The following is a 7,365-nucleotide window of genomic DNA, read 5'->3' as shown; positions in this document are numbered from 1 at the left end:
ATCATTTTTCACAATGTAAAGATCTGGGTCTACTCCTTCAGGCTAGCTTGAAATCCAGGGCTTCTAACTGTCAATGAAATCCATAAGAGTGAAGTAGTAAGGTTGGAGAAAACAAGCATGAGTGGAATAGATGTATACTTACACAATGGCAATATTTTGGAGGTTATCATTAGGAAGAATGACCTTTTGGCCTTCTGGAAATTTGTACTGGGAACTGTTTTTCTAGTACAAAGGATGGTAGCAAATAAAATCAAAATCAGTGTACGCTGTATGATTCTGAACATTCTTTGTAAATGTAGGGAATATTCCAAGATACAGAAATGGACTGGCAGAACCTCTCAGCATTTGCAATTGAAATACAGGCAAATAGTTAAGAAACTGGAGTGCAGACATTTTGATAGGAATAAAGTCTTTCACCATCTCTGATACGTTTTCTCCAGCTTTAATCGGACCAGTGTTTGTGTGAGTAGAAAAATCTGGAGATTCATGATAAATATAGAGACTGCAGAGCTAGAATTGATATGCAAACTAGACACAATCAACTCCGGTTTGAATAAGGACTGGGAATGGCTGAGCCATTACAAACGTTGACTCTATCTCCCCTTGTAAGTACTCTCACACTTCTTATCACACTGTCTGTACTCGGCTAGCTTGATTATCACTTCAAAAGTTTTTTTTCTCTTAATTAATTGGCCTCTCAGAGTTGGTAAGACAACTCCCACCTGTTTATGCTCTCTGTATGTGTGTATATATATCTACTCATTATATGTTCCATTCTATATGCATCCGAAGAAGTGGGCTGTAGTCCACGAAAGCTTATGCTCTAATAAATTTGTTAGTCTCTAAGGTGCCACAAGTACTCCTGTTCTTCTTTTTGCGGATACAGACTAACACGGCTGTTACTCTGAAACATGATAAATATAGGGACTTAAAAAGGATTCAGCTACAAATAGATAATGAATGTGAACGTAAAGCTATAAGTGCTATTACTGTTTTCTTATACCACACTCATTTAATTACCAAATGCACAAATGCAATAAAGTACATAACTTGAATGTTAGTCCACATGACACAATGCGTTTTAATATGATACAATACTTGCAAACAGGACATTAGGTAGATTAGCACAATACAGAGCTATTCAATTAGAGATGGAGTGACCTTTTACTGCTTATGTTCGAAAACAGTAGAAGGAGCTTTGCCTATAATGAACATTTAGTTATCTCTACTTTGTTGCTGTTTTCAAGCATTATCTAAATGAATGCGTCTTTTCTATATTGCAGATGACTCTAGATGGCTATAACCTTTCAGCAGGGAACTATCCATTTCTCAACTTATTGCTCAAAATATTAGTGATGAGGTAATACATATACTGTATATAGGATTGATAAAAGAGTAGCCTCATATTAACCTACTAGGTACAGCCCAATCTATTGACTCTTCCATGCTAATACCTACTTTTCAGTCAAAAACAGCAAGAATGCATTATAGTGTCAATGCTGGGAAGTTACAAAGTGGGGACCATCAAAAAAATTTGTCACTTTGCAGTAATGTATATCTCCTATTCAAGACAGTGCACAATCCTGTAATTACTGCACTTTCCTGGTGCAATGAATGTTGAGTTTTTTAAATGGTATCCACTGTAGTTAGCACTATCATTGTATTTCCACTGTACACCCCTAATTTTGTCTACTAATAATTTTCTTATAAAATTACTATTTGGGCTAAAATTTCTCATGATTGGTATCCTCACTGAAGAAAATTATTTGAGTATGTGTCATAGAAACCTAGGGTTTTTTGAGTTATCACAATGAAAATGACTATCATTTAGATATCTAATCTAATGACCATAAGTTGATCAAGATCTGTTTTATGTCTCTTCTCAAAGAGGCAAGATGAAGTATTCTGCTCGCTGAAGAACAGCCCAAAGTGGAGCAGGCAAGTGACCACAATGGGCAGAAGGAGGTGTTAAGTGCTTGATGGTCTCCCTGACTAATAGATTAGCAGCCAAAGAGGGTCAGGCTAAAGACTCCTGATACACATCATGGTCTCAGGAAATGGAAAAAACAGATCATAGATATCAGAGAGTTAAGACCTCTTAACAGAACCTCGGAACAGAAGTTGTTCCAATAAAAGATATTACCTCACCCACCTTGAGTCTCGAATATCCTGGGACCAACACAGCTACAACTGTTCTTCTCAAAGCCACAGTACAATGACCTCTCAACATCCTGGTGAATTGGCTCACTAATGACTCGGAAAACATCACCTACTAAGTCACCAACAACACTTGCTGCAGCAACTGAGATGTTATTTAATCAGATAGGTTAGTTTCAGCTGGATTCTTTTTATTTTTTAAAGATTTTTCTTCTTGCACTTGAATAACTCACACATGCTTTGTTTTAAAACTTCATAACTGGCATGTAGCATGTGTAGTCCTGAATAATATGTACAAATAGGAAAGTGTTGCAGTAGCTGTATCAGAGAATAGTTTATTGAGTGTGTTGGTTTCAGTTCATTCAGGAAAGAGGCACCTGGCTGTGATGCACAGATGGATTTTTCAGGTGAAGATATTTGATTGTAAAATAATTCCACAAGGTGGAATAATGAGGGAGCGAGCAGAAGCCACAGAGAGGGTTCAGATACAAGAAAGCAGGCAGTTGGGGATGGGAAATGTCACAGGAGCCTGTGCCAGCAGGGATCATGTTGAATGGGTCTGAAAAGTGATAGGTTCAGTTAAGTTTGAGATAGTATCCAGCAGTCTGGCCAGCTTATTCCAAACTTTTAAGATTTGTCCATCACTAGTTCAACTCTTATATCTGCCAATTAACCCAGATACAGGAGAACATGAATGGGTTAATACAAGTCACAGATCCCAACTGGGAGGCATGAAGGAATGTGATGAGTCAGGGAGAATACTAAGACCTCAATGGGTTGAGCAACCAGGAGTAATGAAAGAGAAACTCTCTCACTCCTAGTGGAAATCCCCTATTGAACAGTATGAACAGAAAGAGGAAGAGCTATATTTTGTTAACACTCCAGGAGAATGCACTACATTTCTGTGCTCATAAATTTAAATTATAAATTAATGGAGATATCCTATCTCCTAGAACTGGAAGGGACCTTGAAAGGTCATTGAGTCCAGCCCCCTGCCTTCACTATCAGGACCAAATACTGATTTTGCCCCAGATCCCTAAGTGGCCCCCTCAAGGATTGAACTCACAACCCTGGGTTTAGCAGGCCAATGCTCAAACTGCTGAGCTATCCCTCCCCCCCAACATTAGGCCCCAGTGAGATTTGAACTCGCGACCCCTGGTTTACAAGACCAGTGCTCTAACCCCTGAGCTATGGAGCCTGGTATAAACTATATTTTTTTAGCCTAACAAAAAACATTTACACCTGAATCTTCCTCACTAAGAGCAACATTTGTAGCTTGCTAGGAACTGAAGACAGCACTAAACTTGAATAAAGTGCAGCAAACTAAGAAGGCTCTGCTCTTGAACCTGGGGCTACAGCCTTTGGAGACTAAATTATTATACAATGCTCTCGTAAAGACAGATCAAACTTTGTTCAGATCAATATCGCATGCTAAAATCTCTGTTCTTGTTTCAATATTAAATCTGTGGGTGGAGGTAAGCCATGCTGTGAAACTCTCTAGACTGCATTTGATTTTTTTACGTTTGTCTGAATTATCTTGTAAGTTCTTTGGTGCAGGGACCATTATTTGACAATGTGTCAAGCATACCTCAGTCTGTATAATACTATATGGCACAGGACCAGCTATGTGGGCAGCAGGTCTATCATTCCCCAGCACTGAATAATCTTTAATCTAGATGCCTCACTTAGAATATGTTTCTTTAGGAAGCATCCCTTTAAAATGAAGTGGCCTGCCGTCATATTTTTTCCCCACACCCTCTGGCTTTGGATGAGCATCCAAAAGTTCCAACTCTTACTATATCTTAGTGTTTGAATCTTTGGGGTCTCATCCTCCAACCCAGCCTGTTTGGCTCCAATGCACTATCATCACCATTCCCCATACCACAGTCTAAGTATAACTGAACTTTATTATTCCTTCTTTCTACAAACATGTGCTGGGTGAGCTTTATACCTTCCCTATTACAACTCCTGCTTTCCAGCCTTCATTTTCCCATGGTGGCTTCTCCTATCCTTTGTCTTTCACCCCTTTAATGTGACCTTAAGGTGTGGAACTTCTAACTGTGGTATGTAACCCATCATTTTAATCGCCTTCTGTACCAGATGACTGGAGGATAGCTAATGTGATGCCAATTTTAAAAAAAGGCTCCAGAAGTGACCCCAGTAATTACAGCCTGGTAAGCCTAACTTCAGTATCTGGAAACTTGGTTGAAACTATAGTAAAGAACAGAATTACCAAACACAGATTAATATGATTTGTTTGGGAAGAGCCAACATGAGAAAAGAAACCATGTCTCCAATCCATTGTAATTCTTTGAGGGGAAGCAACATGTGGACAAGGATGAGCCAGGGCATATAGCGTACTTAGACTTTTAGAAAGCCTTTGACAAGGTCCCTCACCAAAGGCTTTTAAGCAAAGTAAGCAGTCATGGGATAAGAGAGAATCTACCTCTCCTGGATCAGTAACTGGTTAAAAGATAGGAATAAATGGTCAGTTTTCAGACTGGAGAGGTAAATAGTGTTGTCCACCAAGGGTCTATACTGGGACCAGAGTTGTTCAACATATTCAGAAATAGTCTGGAAAAAGGGGTAAACAGTGAGGTGGCAACATTTGCAGACAATACAAAATTACTCAAGATAGTTAAGTCCAAAGCAGATGGTAAAGAGTTACAAAGGGATCTCACAAAACTGGCTGACTGGACAACAAAATGGCAGATGAAATTTAATGTTGATTAATGCAAAGTAATGTACACTGGAAAACATAATTCCAACTATACGTACACAATGATAAGATCTAAATTAGCTGTTACCACTCAAGAAAGATCTTGGAGTCAATGTGGATAATTCTCTGAAAACAGCCATTCAGTGTGCAGTGCCAGTCAAAAAGCTAACAGTGTTAGGAACCATTAGGAAAGGGATAGACAATAAGACAGAAAATATCATAATACCTCTATCAGGGGCTTTCAAACTTCATTGCACTGCGACCCCCTTCCAACAACAAAAATTACTACATGACCCAGGAGGAGGGGAATGAAGCCTGAGCCTGCCCAAGCCCCGCTGCCCTGGGTGGGGAGGGCCAAAGCCAAAGCCTGGTGGAGGGAGGACCAAAGCTGAAGCCTGGGGGCTTGTAACCTGAGCCCCACTGCCCAGAGCGGCTTTGAGCTTCTAGATTTGACTGGAGCACCACAGGTGGTCTCAGGAATGTTTACTTTTAGCTCTAGAACTTTAATTGGTGGAAGAAGGGTTTGGATCATTAACAAAGGCTTCCTTTATCCCACTTGTTAATCAGTAATTGATGTTACCTAGGTGTTAATAAAAACAAACAAAAGACCAAGGGCTTTGAACAGACCGACTACAAATCCCTTCCTCTCACCTGCTTACATCTCATTCTCTTGGCTACTGTGATGTCACCATCTCACTAATTCTCCACTCAGCACAGAGTCTGCCAGCCTAGCAGAACTTTGCATTTCTAATATTAAAAGAAGAAAACATCTACTTAGACTACAAGTTCCTTGGGGCATGGACTGTCTTTTTGTAAGGTGTTGGTACAGTGTCGAACACAAAAAGGTCCCAGAGTATGATCGGGGTTTATAGGTGCTACAGTGATATAAATAACTAGTATTCTTAAATTATTATTACTAATGAGTCAGTACCAGGCTCCAATGAGTTCGCACATCAGTCTGGAGGCTCCTCACTGCATTGTGCACAATCATTTGTACAGGACTGTAAAGGCACAACATTTACAAAATGCAAAAGACGCAGTGGGTTCAGTTTTGCCCTCAGTTATGTCTGTACAAGCCCATGGAAAAGAAAAGAGTAACCGGTTATGTGAGGACCACAGTGTTATTCTAAGGCAGTATTTGTCAACCAGTGGGTCATGACCCCTGAGGGGAGGTCAGGAAAGAATCAGTAGGGGAATCGCAACATACTAAAATTTGTATTACAATCTAAAGAATTGAAGTCTCGCTCTGCCATTCCCATGCACCCTTACCCTCCACAGTCAAGAATTCTCTATCAACCTCTCAAACCAAGCACACTGATAAATTATATAAGCTTAGCATTTTAATTATTGATACTTTAACAATAAACATAGGGAGTCGCAACATTTTTTTTTTTTACGCTTAGAATAAGGGGTTGTTAACCTGAAGAGGCTAAGAAACATGGTTTAGAGCAAAACTTCTATGGGGGAACTGCTGGGGTCCATTACAGATGCCACAAAACGTATCTATAAGGGCAGGGAGGGAAATAACTAGAGGCCTGACAGGGTTACATACAAGTGAGAGGTAAATCAGGTGAGGCATGTTAGCAGAGTCCAGGTGTTAAGCAAGGCTAGGAGGCTGCCAGAGATCTGGGACTACTTCTTTACCAAGCCACTTAGGTTCAGGCTGCAATCAGGATAGGGATGAGATTCAGACTTTTGCCTGGCCCTAATTATAGCCTTAACTTTTTATTTTAATACACAGAGAGGAAGGCACTTGTGATGAAGGCACTAGACAGACTCAGAACATCTGTTTTCAGTTCCCAGATCTGCCCCAGACTTGCTGTGTAATACTGGGCCACTCATTCAATTACTGTGTGCCTCAGCTCCCCACCCTTATCATGCACATAAGAGTACTTCTTTTCTTCACTATAATATGAATGATAATAGCTATTTAAATTGGCACACTTGCTCTCAAAGTTGTATTGAGAATCTGTTTTCAATGAGCCATGAAATCTAGCTCAGGTTATTTTGTTTTGTTTTTTAATTCCAAACACTCAGCTATACCTGAAAAATGTAGTAATTCAGAGCAGACTTGGTTAGCAAACAGCGTTCGGCTGTCTAGTGGCTTGTGAACCCCACACTACATTTCTTTTTCTAAAAATCACAAAAGTGCTGCATGAGTTTTGCTAAGATGGGACAGACCATCAGTCTTTAATTGTCTAAAGGAAATCCCCCAGCAGTGATGACCTTATTCTCAGAGGATTTTACCATGACTTCGGACACATGTGGTATACTCTCTTTCCTCTTTCTGATGCAATGAGGTCTACATTATTGAAACACTCTGTTGCTGATTTACTAATGATCCTTTATTATCAGAATTGGTCTGACCCTATCTATCTTCATTGCTGTTCCCTTGGCTCTGTTTCCTCAAGAGCATTCTCTTCCACTCCCATGTACTATACCCATTCAAGAGCTTGTTTGGGTTATGAGTCAGAAGATAAGACTGCCTC

General features: G+C 39.9%; 1 non-coding gene across 1 annotated transcript; it reads right to left on the bottom strand.

Annotated features, from left to right (window-relative positions):
• Nucleotides 1–3,282: 3,282 nt before the first annotated feature.
• On the bottom strand, nucleotides 3,283–3,355 carry TRNAT-UGU. Its single transcript has one exon. It is a non-coding gene; the product is annotated as a tRNA-Thr (tRNA).
• Between the last annotated feature and the right edge of the window lie 4,010 nt (nucleotides 3,356–7,365).

This window comes from Trachemys scripta, chromosome 6 (assembly GCF_013100865.1).
Source record: "Trachemys scripta elegans isolate TJP31775 chromosome 6, CAS_Tse_1.0, whole genome shotgun sequence".
In the NCBI taxonomy this organism is placed as follows: Eukaryota; Metazoa; Chordata; order Testudines; family Emydidae; genus Trachemys; species Trachemys scripta.
Note: the sequence above shows the minus strand (reverse complement) of the source record. Positions and strands in the feature narration are given on the sequence as shown.